A 12,935-nucleotide genomic window follows, 5' to 3' on the forward strand; every position below is an offset into this window, starting at 1 on the left:
TAGGGCCTTTTTGTAAGGAATGTAATGTAGTTAAATTTTGAAGTGGGATATGTTTCCACTGTAAGCCATGGTTCTCATGTTATTCAAGAAAAATGCGTTTGATTATCACTTTCGCACATTTTTCTTGACTAATTTGAGAACTATCCCAGTGTAAAATTTAACTGCAATATATTTCCTAAAACAAAGGCATCTTAATTTTTTCTGTAGCACTAACAGTTTTGGTGCAGCCAGCGGGAGTGTATTAAAATCTTGCATGTGGAACTTGAAGGCGTTGTGGGTTGCATAAAACCCAGTGGAAGGGGCAGGTGAATTATACAGTGTAATAGATTTACTAAGTATGAGCAGTTACACCGAAACCATTGCGCCTGTGGGACAAACGTCTCAAATGCTGAAACATTACAGAAAATTAGTCGGAAGTGGAAAGCGTTGTCAGTCAAAAAATGGAATAGTTACATCATATCAAGATCTTGTACTGAGCATTGTGTGTTCTCTCCTGAAGAGGCGGATATTCTTTTTCCCAGTCTTATTGTGGCTTTCTCAGTGCTTCGCATGCAGACCCATGTAGGGCGAAAAACAGCTGACGCCAGGACTGTTCTCTCCCAGGGGGCAGCGAGCACTGCTGCGACAGGGCGCGTTTGCTCAGCCCGCATGAGACTTCCGCGGACGGCCCCTGATGCAGTGCGACGTCAGGCTGGAGCGGGGGGAGAGCGCTGTTTGCGACTTATCGTATCGCGTATCAGCCCAGCCGGTGATGGAGCGGCCGCTACATCTTGGCCTGCCGCCGTGTTTTCCGACGGCTTCTACATATCGGGTATCGCTTCGTTCTCAGATGTCTCCGTCAACTGTAAATCATGAGTCTTCTGAGAAGTACACCTGAGTAGATAAACTGAGACTAGCGTACGGCGTACGAACTGGGTCACATTCTTAGGAGGTTTTCGCGACACACGTTTGGCTCTGAAGCTACATAAACCAATCAAGGTAATTGCCTAATTTCCTCTTCACCGATATTTTTTCCGGAAGAAGTGTCCAAATTTCTGTTAGACCATTTTCAGAAGGTTCCTCGATTCAGTTTTCTTTCTCGCTGTTCCTCCCATGGACCTACTAGCAGATTAGCGTTAGAGAACAGTTCGGTTTAAACTACATTCGGAGATTTGACTGCCTCAAAACTCTATCGATCCGGACATACGTCTTAAGGCTCAACAGTACCGGCCGACCGCCGTCTAATCAACCGACAGGCATCATTGTATGTGGGAAAGGAGGGGCATGTCATCAACACTCCACTGTCCCGGTGTTTGTCAGTTTTTGTGACCAGAGCCGCTTTTTCTCAGTCAAGTAGCTCCTAACTTGACCTCGCAAGGGCTGAGTGCACCCCACTTGCCAAAACTGCTCGGCAGACGCGGAGAGTGAACGATCCTAGTGGTAGTCAACCCCGACAGCTCTTAACTTCGGTGATCTGACTGGAACTGCGGCGAAGCTGGTGGTGTATAATTGGCTATGGTGGTCTCTATATAACACAGATATGTGTAGTGGTTGTCACCGAGGGTACATGTATGAAGGCATCTACATCAAAGTAACTGAAAGTAACAGGGACTGTAGGAACATGACAGTATATAGAATGATTATTTAAAATGATTCTTAACATAAACATATTCTTCTTCTTCTTTTTGGAAGAACAACTTCTTATTTGCACATGGAAAGCACAAAACCGCATATTTTCAACAGTATTAATATATTTCATTAACCGGTTTCCGGCTAAAGGCAATAATCAGACTTAACGGACTATCGTCGGCAAAGAAAAAAACAATATCGATGAACTCCATTTAAATATAGTGACACGTCGAGAGTGAGATGCTAACACAGATAAATGTCATCTTGCAGAGTTCAGAGCTAAAGTAATTCCAAATGCTGAAGTTCAACAATAAATAAATATAAAGGCAACAAATCAGGAAAGTATTGACACGAAAAATCGAAAAAACAATGAGGTAGAAGAGATGAGGGCAGCATTAGCAAAGAATTGCTCTAAGGAGAATAAAGGACACAGGTAAAATGCAGTGTAAGTAAATTAAAAGACTGTTGAATTCAGCATTTCATGGGCAGCGCATACGACTTACCTCACTGTGGCAGTTTAATTACGTCTGTTGTAAGTAGTTTCGGTTATTCGAAGAATAACTGCGTCGTTGTCCACACTAATACAATGTGTGAGTATCTACAGTAGAGTGTTGCTTACCAGCCTAACACAGAAATCCGGCCTCCTTCACAACTCTGCTCAAAATATTGCATCACAGTCTGTCTTTTAAAATTCTCGTCGAAGTAAATCGAAATTTGAAAGAGAAAGGCGTACGTAATAAATACAAAGACATATATTTATAAATTTTATATTTATTTTTTCCAAATGAATGTATGGTATGTTTATATGTGAATAAAATCAAGAGCCCCAATGGAATAGCGTAAAATATCACGGGAAAAGAGATCATAGAACTGTGTACCTAAAATGTTTCTACTAATTAATTCATTGTAACTGTCAAGTTGACAGTTCCTTTGAAAAGTTCTGGAACCTAGAAGTTTTCATGTGATTCAATGGCATGATCTGCTGGAGTTTGAAATTCTTGTTTAGAAAATGACATTTTATAATCTGTAAGTATTTCTAACCTAACACCATAAACTTTTTGTATTATTAGTCAAAAATTTCAGACAGTTCGGTAGCAGTAGGGTGGTTCATTTTTTCGGTGATAGGAAAATTTTCTTCTGAGGCGAGACTTGTGTCACAAGGCTTATGAAAATTGAGTCACCAAATGAATATAAAGCAGTATGTTCCAGAAATTTATTGGACGATCGTCCTACACAGTGCTCCATCTAGAAACTTTTCTCTGTGGCTGTATGTTTGGGTCGTGTTTCACCTGTCCGTAGGACAATGAGACGGTATGCAGATGACGCAGATGTGCATAGTAAGCTGACATTGTCAAAAATTATAACTAAATGCAAAGAAATTCCAGATGCCCGCGTGGTTCAAAAACTGGCAGCTAACTCCAAAGATAAATAAATGTTATACACTCAAATTCGCGAAAAGGTTCGATATCGTTGGGCCATGAAATAGAAGACTGTTCTGGGGACTGAAGCAGCTAAATGTTTCTATCTGGACCAATTGAAGGTGGAACGCCCACATTACTGAACATCCCATTTTCCAATTACTGCTGGGACTAGGACAAGGTGCTGCGTGTATAACATCTTAGCATGCGTAACAAAGTACAAGGTCTAGTCATATTAATGTGACTACCATCTACGTCAGACTCAACGTGCTATGATCACTCACAGAGGGCAGGAGGCAGCACTAGTGGTGGAGGGTATATAAAGCATGTCAGGGGGACTAGGAAAACAGTGCAATCGTCGTCATAATGCGGAGACGGATCGACCTCCCTATAGGCCATGAGCATTGGCTTCCGGGCCAAGAGTGGAAGCATTTCCAAAATGGCTAAGTTTATAAACTTTTCATCTGCCGCCGTGGCTAAGTAAACTGCGCATGGAGAGATGGCGCTACTCAAAACAGGAACCAAGGCAACTGAGGTGCACCAAGGGCCCGAATTCGTACGCCAGGACAGCAACCTAGACGTCCACTAAGTGGTACCAGATCGCCTTTCAGATTAATCACGTTTCATGGTACATCGGACAGAGGGCGGTCCGTGTTTGCGGTGCGAAACGTCTGAAAGTTGCAACAGCGTTATGGTCTGGGGAATGTGGCATTACTTGGGTGATCCCGTCATTCCGGAAGGCACAATGGATCAACGCAAGTATGCATGTATCCTTGAGGACCATATAGACCCCTAAATCCAGTCTGTTTTTCTTCGGCACGATTTCATCTGACAGTAGAACAATGCAACATGTCACACAGCTCGCAGTCTGCTTTCGTATTTCGATGGTCGGAGAGCACCGGGACGAGTTTATCGTACCCTCCTGGCCACCGATCTCCCCATATTAAAAGCCAATCATCTTTGGGGGCAACCTCGCAGTAGATCCTCAACCGAGGGAACTATCTCAGCTGGATACGGCACTGAAGCCGGCGTGGTTCCACATCTCTGGCGGTACATTCTACAATCTCACGCACTGTCTTCTTGCATGCCAAAAAATGTGGTTATTCAGGTTTTTACCGGTGTTCACGTTAATGTACCTAGACAGTGTATAATCGTGGGGAAGATGTATGATACTCTGAAACTTACTGAAAGATTCCTAGGAATTTAGTTCCCATACTTATTTTTCATCGGTCTTAGCAACTGGAATTAACGGAAGAGATATACAAGATTCGTAGAAATGCATCGTTTCTGACTGGTTTCTGTACTGTTACAGAAATACTCAACAAAATTCAGTGGGAGACGTTGCAAGGAAGACGTCGTGTGTTGTAGAGAACCACACCTACAAAATCCACCGTCCTGTAATGACCACGACACCGAAATGTGAGCCCATGCAGAGTGTATCGACAACCATTTTCTCCTCAATGAGATTTTCACTCTGCAGCTGATTGTGCGCTGATATGCCTGGCAGTTTAAAACTGTGTGCTGGACCGAGACTCTAACTCGAGACCTTTGCCTTTCTCGGGCAAGTGCTCTACCATCTGAGCTACCCAAACACGACTCAGGACCCGTCCTCACAACTTCAATTCTGCCAGTGCCTCGTCTCCTTCAAAACTTCACAGAAGCTCATCTGCGAACTTTGCAGAACTAGCACTCCTGGAAGAAAGGATACTGCGCAGGTATGGTTTAGCCATAGTCTGGGGAATGTTTCCAGAATGATATTTTCACTCTGCAGCGGAGTGTGCGCTGATATGAAACTTCCTGGCAGATTAAAACTGTGTGCCGGACCGAGACTCAAAGTCTGGGCCTTTGCCTTTCGCGGGCAAGTGAAGTTTGGAAGGTAGGAGACGAGGTACTGGCGGAATTGAAGTTGTGAGGAGGGGTCGTGAGTCGTGCTTGTGTAGCTCAGCTGGTAGAGCACTTGCCCGCGAAACGCAAAGGTCCCGACTTCGAGTCTCGGTCCGGCACACAGTTTTAATCTGCCAGGACGTTTCAACCATTTTCTCCTACCTGCCATCCGAGAAAGGAATAGAAAAGGCGAAAAATGATACTGGTGCTCTTATGAACCCCACGCTGCACACCCTATTGTGGCTTACTGAGTCCAGATGTAGGAACAGATGATTAATCCTCTGGAAAAGGAAGACCCAGCTTTAAATCAACAACAGGTTTTAGAGTTGTTGAAGATTAAATGCTTATAAATTCGGACGAATTTCCATTGTTGATGAATCGTCCAAGAAAATGTTGTTCCTGCGCATTACCCTAGTATATTCGAAATGCGGCCATCAATTCCACATTCATATAATTTTGTGGATTTATAATTTCGTGGTTTGATCAACTCGGTAGAGCATTCTTTCGCTGCCAAAATTTTCTCATATTTTTACAGGGCAGGAAGGAAGGTCACGCTGTTTTATTGTCATGTTTACGGTGTTTGATATTCAGCATACTATAGTGTCTACCCGTAAGCACCTGTCCTAAGCAGGGATGAATGTGGGTGTAACTAGAAGCGCATACGACAGTGAATTCCGGTGGCAACAGAAGCCTTAGAAAGGCGATTGGGTGTAATCTTCGAAGCTAGCGCGTGGCGCATGTCAGTCGTGACACTCGCCCGCTCAAAAGTTCCAGCGAGCGACGACTTGATTGGTTCCTCCCGACTCAGGCCTTAGGGACTCCGTGTACGAATTTCAAACGTTAAACTTGGTGGAAATTTTGAGGTGATGGAATCCAGAGTTTGCTGCTGACAAATTCATCTCGACGCCTGGTCAGATAAATTTCTCAAACTTTATTCGATCTCAGTGTTCGGAGGACGGCTGGTTAGATTTCGGGCAGAAGTTACCGGGGCACTGACGAGACGAGTCCACCAGAGGCAGTCGCTGCCCCCGTTCAATTAACTGTGGCGTGTCGCTCCTGTGCGCATTTTGTGATTTTGGAGGCGAATTTGTTCAGTTTTGAACTGGGATTCTTTATCACAATTAAATGAACTCGTTAGAAACAGTGCAGTATTCTGGCGAATGATACTTCTGCTTCCGTTTTACTTAGATTCAGATGCAGACGGACTTGTTCTTCAATTAGCCATGATTCACTTTACGCATCATGTGTCCTTTTAATTTTCATCACTTGTTTCGTTAAGATTCCCAAAACGACTTTGATGGTGAATTTTGCTATTGATTAATCTCTGAGTTTGAATGCTTGTGTGGGAGCAGTAGCACGTCCATATTAAGTGCCTTAGTAAACTCAATGTTTGCTGAATAATGATGATTGCAGTGATATTAGAGTTTGATTGTAAGGAAGTATAGTGATAGATTTTGATGTGTGTTCCACGTTAAATGCAAGTCAGGAGTACGCTGCACTTTTGCGAATAAATAATTTCCATGGAGCTATTTCCTTCGTTGAACTTCTCCGTAATGTGCACACCAGCACACCTTATCTCCTCCTGTGATCTCTAACTTCATGTTTGGTTTGAGAGTTATACATAGTAATGAGGAAACCCGAATAGGTCGATCTGCATTTCAGCAATTAGATTACAATTGCGCGCTTCTGGGACAGAAACTAGAACTGCAGCCGAATTAATGTTTATGTAGCTTCCAACTATTTGGCACTCAATAGCAGACTAGCAATATTAAGCACTATATCTGTTTAATAAAAAGCTCGTTTCTACGAAAAGTCGATATTATGTACAAACGTTTTTACGCATAAAGAACTAACTGCCGATTTTTTACCTAGACAATAAACGGTGGGCGTATTTTACACTGATTTTGTTGCGAACAATTGTAAATAATGGTAAGAGGGGTGAACTATGGAAAAGTGCGGCAACTGTAATCGTAGGAAAGATGGACAACAGCAGCAATGATTGGCGAACAACAGCACACAACGAACAGAAGATTTATTTAACTTGTATTTCTCCAAGCGAACGACGACTCATTAGAAATAAGCAGCACTAAACAGTGTCTACCTACCCCAGTGTCAACCAGGATTAAGTACAAATCAAGTGGCTGACTGGCTGTGCCTGCTGTCCTATTTTGTGTCGGTAGAGTGCGGTCGTAGTACAGAGCTAATGGAGCTGTGTCTCAGAAGGTGTGCTCTATTGCATCGGCCTGATCCTGCAGGACAGCTATCAGCTTATGACTAAAACTTGTCATTCCATTAATACCCTCGATACACCCTGGGGAGATGTTGATATTTGATTCCACTTTCCTGCACCACAAAGCACCTCACCATCGTCATGCAGTGCACATGACCGAACGACACATACATACATACATACAATACACATAAATGACTTAGTTGACAACATCGGTAGCTCCGTGAGGCTATTTGCAGATGACACGGTTGTCTACAAGAAAGTAGCAACATCAGAAGACTCGTACGTACTCCAGGAGGACCTGCAGAGGATTAATGCATGGTGCGACAGCTGGCAGCTTTCCCTAAACGTAGATAAATGTAATATAATGCGCATACATAGGGGCAGAAATCCATTCCAGTACGATTATGCCATAGGTGGTAAATCATTGGAAGCGGTAACGACCGTAAAATACTTAGGAGTTACTATCCGGAGCGATATGAAGTGGAATGATCACATAAAACAAATAGTGGGAAAAGCAGGCGCCAGGTTGAGATTCATAGGAAGAATTCTAAGAAAATGTGACTCATCGACGAAAGAAGTAGCTTACAAAACGCTTGTTCGTCCGATTCTTGAGTATTGCTCATCAGTATGGGACCCTTACCAGGTTGGATTAAGAGATAGACATGATCCAGCGAAAAGCAGCGCGATTCGTCATGGGGACATTTAGTCAGCGCGAGAGCGTTACGGAGATGCTGAACAAGCTCCAGTGGCGGACACTTCAAGAAAGGCGTCACGCAATACGGAGAGGTTTATTATCGAAATTACGAGAGAGCACATTCCGGGAAGAGATGGGCAACATATTACTACCGCCCACATATATCTCGCGTAATGATCACAACGAAAAGATCCGAGAAATTAGAGCAAATACGGAGACTTACAAGCAGTCGTTCTTCCCACGCACAATTCGTGAATGGAACAGGGAAGGGGGGATCAGATAGTGGTACAATAAGTACCCTCCGCCACACACCGTAAGGTGGCTCGCGGAGTATAGATGTAGATGTAGATGTAGACACAGGGGAGAGGGCTGGATGCAGGTGGCAGTGAGGAGACAGGAGCTGAAACTGACACCGCTCAGACCAACTGCCTGGCGTATGCCTTGAGCCCGCTCGGGAGCATCAGCTGAAAAACCGGGCAGAGGGCACGCACCCTCGTGGAGAGGTGGAGCAGCAAACGAAGATGGAGGCATCTCTGTGACTGCAGAGACTCGAGGCGGCACGCAGGTCAGCCACTGGACGAAGAGGAATTCATCCCTAGGTGACTGATTACGCAAGGGACCTCTCGGTCCCTGCAGGAGATGCATGAAACGTCCAATACGCCGTACAGCAGTACTGCTGCTCCAAGCACCTCCGTGTGCAAAATAATCTGTAAAAATCCAAATCGTATTATACTTTTTCGTGTGGGTGGAGTGGGCACCACCCACCGTTGCGCGTGAAGGAACTGGAACTAAGCGCGGTGGAGCCGACGATGACTCGCCGCGTGGCTCGCAACTGTAGGAACGTAAGAATAGCAACAGAGACTGATTCCGAGTGGGTGACGCACGAAGTTTGTCCACTGTTGCTGAAATGGAAATGATCATACAAAGCGTTTACCTTCGCCATTGACTTGCGGGTGGAAAGGTGCATTTGCGATCTGTTGATGTCAGAGGTAGTGCAAAACTATTCATACTCGACTGCAACTAATTGAGATCCACAGTCTGTCGCAATCTCTTCAGGCAATCCCAATAGATCGACGACAAGGCCTGGACTATGGAACGAATTGTTGTAGATTGCATAAGAACCATGAAGGAAAACTTGCTGAAAGTGTCAAGGACTATGAGCCAGCGAGTATTCCAGTAAGGACCTGCGAAACTGCAGTGCTCAGCAGAGGCTTCCGATTGTACCTGCTTGGTGTTAACGGTGCCCCTGTGGCCTTGGTGTAGCAGAGGTAGAATCTAAGGCTGGAGAGCCTGGGAAACCACAACACATGACTGGTCATTATTGGTATAAAGCAAAATGACACCTTGGTGAGCTGCAAGGGCGTGCTGACAGGCAAAACTTAACACAATCTTCAAATCAGGATCAGTTGCTGTGGCCTGGTTAAGCTACGAGAAAATTTGTGTTTCGCACATCAATGTAGCATCACGAAGCTGTGGAGTAGCTGGATATTGAATCTGGGTCAACCATGAGACGAGAAAGAACATCTGCGTTGGCATGCTCAGAAATGGACCGACACACAATTTCGTTTTGACAATCTGACAAAAGTTCCAGTTCCGTTCCAGCTTTTGGCTGTGCGACTTGGGACTGACTGAGAAGGACTAAACAAAGATTATGGACGTTAATGAATAGTCACCAAGTAAAATTAAAAGGAAAAAAAAGGCAGATGAAACTCTGTGACACCGTAGACTATGGCGAGTACGTCCTTTTCAATTTGCGAATAATTACATTGAGCTTTGATAACAACTTCGAAGCAAAGGAAATCGACCTGTTAACAGCATAAAATGTATGCAAAAAAACTGCACCGATGACGTAAGAGGAACCATCCACACCGAAGACCATATGTTTAGCTGGATCAAAAAGAACCGATCACGAAGTAAAACATCTTTCAACTTCTAGAAAGCAGACTGATACTCTTGTTACCAATCAAAATGAACATTCTTCCTGAGTAATCAATGAAATGAAGCCACGATTTGAGCGGCGTAAAGAATAAATCGAATGTAATACATGAGGTTTCCTGACCCAAACTGAATTTCCTGCATATTGCGTGGTGGTGGAATGTCCCGGATGGCAAGCTGATTGCAATGGGTGAACACCCTGGCTCTTTGTGACATGTCCCAGGTCCTCAAGTTCTGGCTGAAACAACACGCATTTCCCTCTGTTAGATTTCAGATCATCTGCAGACAATACTGGAAACAGAGTGCGAAGATGGCTAAAGTATCCGACAAGAGTGTGACCCGAGACTACGTCACTGAATAATTTGAGCAAAAGGGAAATTTTGCAATCAGGTGCTTCAGAAAGCGTTGAAATATGGTGCGTGCGGTAAAGCTGCCAAATAACAGTCTCAAAAATTTGAAGAGAGCGAGATAAGTAATAATGACTAAGCTCTGTTGTGACTGCTCATCCAGAGAGATTTGAAAGTAAGCGTCGTGCAAATGAATTTTCGAAAAATAATTACCGACATCCAATTCATTAATCAATTCTTCCAGACACCGCAAGGGATAACTGTCGATGGCCGTTTGAGGATTAAAAGTTTTCTCAAAATTGGTGCACGACCAGAGTCTGCCGGACCGCTTTCTTAGAATAACAATAGGGGACGGCCACTGACTGGCAGTAATGGGTGCTACGACCTCACTGTCTTACAAAGCAATATGTTCCTCAGCCACTTGTTCTCGAAGAGCCTGAGGGACAGGACGAGCTCTAACAAAATGTGGCTGCGCATTGTCTTTCATTGTGACATGGGCAATAAAATTATTAGCTTTGCCTAAATCCTCGGAAAACAAATCCTGAAATTCTGCACATAATTTAGCAACCCTGACCCGAGGACCAAACGAAGGAACAGAATGTATATTGTCCTGAATGTCTAACCGAATCAAAAGTGTCTACTCCAAGAATATTAGCACTGTCTCGGGAGGAAAGCACTGTAATTGTCACTGCCTTCGCTACATTTCAGAAAGTTGCAGGAATGTTACAAGTGCGTAAGACAGGAACGTCTTGAGCTTTATACAGCATCAGCGCATGGCGCGATGTGCAGAACTTAGGTTTGCCAAGCAATTTGTAGCTGCTACTGTTGAGCAAGGTCAACGAAGCTCCAGTATCATGTGGCAAACTGGCCGATCGTCCAGCATTAGTAAGGGACATAAAAGGTTGTGGTCTTCAAGTAGCATTGCAGATGAGGTGGGAGCCTTTCCTGAACGTCAATTACGCTGTTGTTTCGCACTAACGACATTGTTCAAATGGCTCTGAGCACTATGGGACTTAACATCTTAGGTCATCAGTCCCCTAGAACTTAGAACTACTTAAACCTAACTAACCTAAGGACTTCACACACATCCATGCCCGAGGCAGGATTCGAACCTGCGACCGCAGCAGTCCCGCGGTTCCGGACTGCAGCGCCTAGAACCGCACGGCCACCGCGGCCGGCTCCTAACGACATTGCGGGGCTTGGAAAACACGCTACAGATTGTTCGTGACTTGGACTTGCGTGAAGGAGTAGAAGATGAGCGTGTCTTGCTCTTCTGTAAGTACACACACTGTGCATGTCCCCGTTTGACGTAAACAGAGCAAGTCGTTTCACACGAGGGGCAAGATATGGGCACTGTGGTTGTGGCGGCCCGGAACCCTGTTTGCGAGTCGGCTGCGAGGCCTATATGCCGCGGCAATCTGCAGAACAAACAGGCGCTACCTCAAAGCTGTCTGCTGCATTTTAGCAGGAATTCTGACAGTCTAGAATCTGCAGAACTTGTTTCAAGAAAGGGTCAGGGTGTTTAAGAATCTGTTCCAGAATTCGAGAGTCAGCTAAACTGTGCTTGAACGCTTCATGAATCATTGTATCACTGTAATGTTTGACACTGTAACATTTGAATGTACTGTGTCTACCACGGTCTTCCACATAAGTCACCCATTGACGGTATGTCTGTCCTTATTGCTTACGCAACCTAAAGAATTTGTAGCAGGCAGCTGCCTCCTGAAATCTGTATGTGCCTGCAATATGGCCTTGTTTTCTACCAGTTCAGGTGGGATGTGGGAAATGACTTGGCTAAGAAATAAGAATATTTGTCAGTGCCTTATATCAGATGCAATGCGATGTAAGCACTGAAGTGTGCGAGGTCCTTCGCATCAGACTCACGAAAAGGCAGTGCATGCTCATGCGGTGCGGGAAGCAGTGCTGCCGTTGGAGAAGTTGCCTTGTGTAAATTCACCAGCGTCGTCATGAAGCGATTCATTACTTCAATCGGTTGTACCGTTTGTTGACTCTGATACTGAATAAACTGAGTTAGATAAACTGCTGGCAGTGCAGCAGTCGATTGTCGCGGAATAGTCATGGTAAATTAAACAGTGTGCATAGACAAAAAGTGAAAAGTAAAAACAGCACAGAGGAAGCAGAAAGGGGTAACTGTGGACCCTAGTACATGAAAAGTACAAGAAGGGATACAGTGGCTATAAAGCAACCGAAAACAAGAAAACAGAAATCAATAACAGCAGAAACCAATGAAATATGTGACAGAACAAGAAGAAGGCGACTCGAAGACTGCCACATGAAGGCTCTATTACTCGTCGCCAGATGTTGTGTGCGACTTCGTACGCAATGGTAAGGAAAGGTTGGCTAGCGAGTGGTGCAGCAACTGTCGTCGTAGAAAAGCTGGACGAGAGCAGAAATGATTAGCGAGTAAGATAACACAACCTACATAAGATTTACTTAACTTGTATTGGTCCAGGGGGATGAAGACTCGTTACAAATAAGCAGCAAGAAATAGAGACCAGCTATCTCATTGTCAACAAGGACGAAGTAAGAATGAAAGTGTCGTAGCATAGCGACGCCAAGCGTAAATGAGGTGAGCGGCTGCCGCCGGCCGTCCTATACTGGACAGCAGAGCGCGCTCGCAGTACGGAGCTGCTGGCGATGCGGCTCAGCAGGTGTGCTACACTGGATCTGCCGGATCCCGCGTAGCAGCTGTCGGCGTCTAAAGGAATCTTCCTGTTCTCTTACGAACTTTTATACACTTTGGTAAATTTCAGCGAAACACGTTCAACATGCTTTATGAAGAAAGCTGCATAGAG

The sequence above is a fragment of the Schistocerca serialis genome, chromosome 2, assembly GCF_023864345.2.
Source record: "Schistocerca serialis cubense isolate TAMUIC-IGC-003099 chromosome 2, iqSchSeri2.2, whole genome shotgun sequence".
Taxonomy (NCBI): domain Eukaryota; kingdom Metazoa; phylum Arthropoda; class Insecta; order Orthoptera; family Acrididae; genus Schistocerca; species Schistocerca serialis.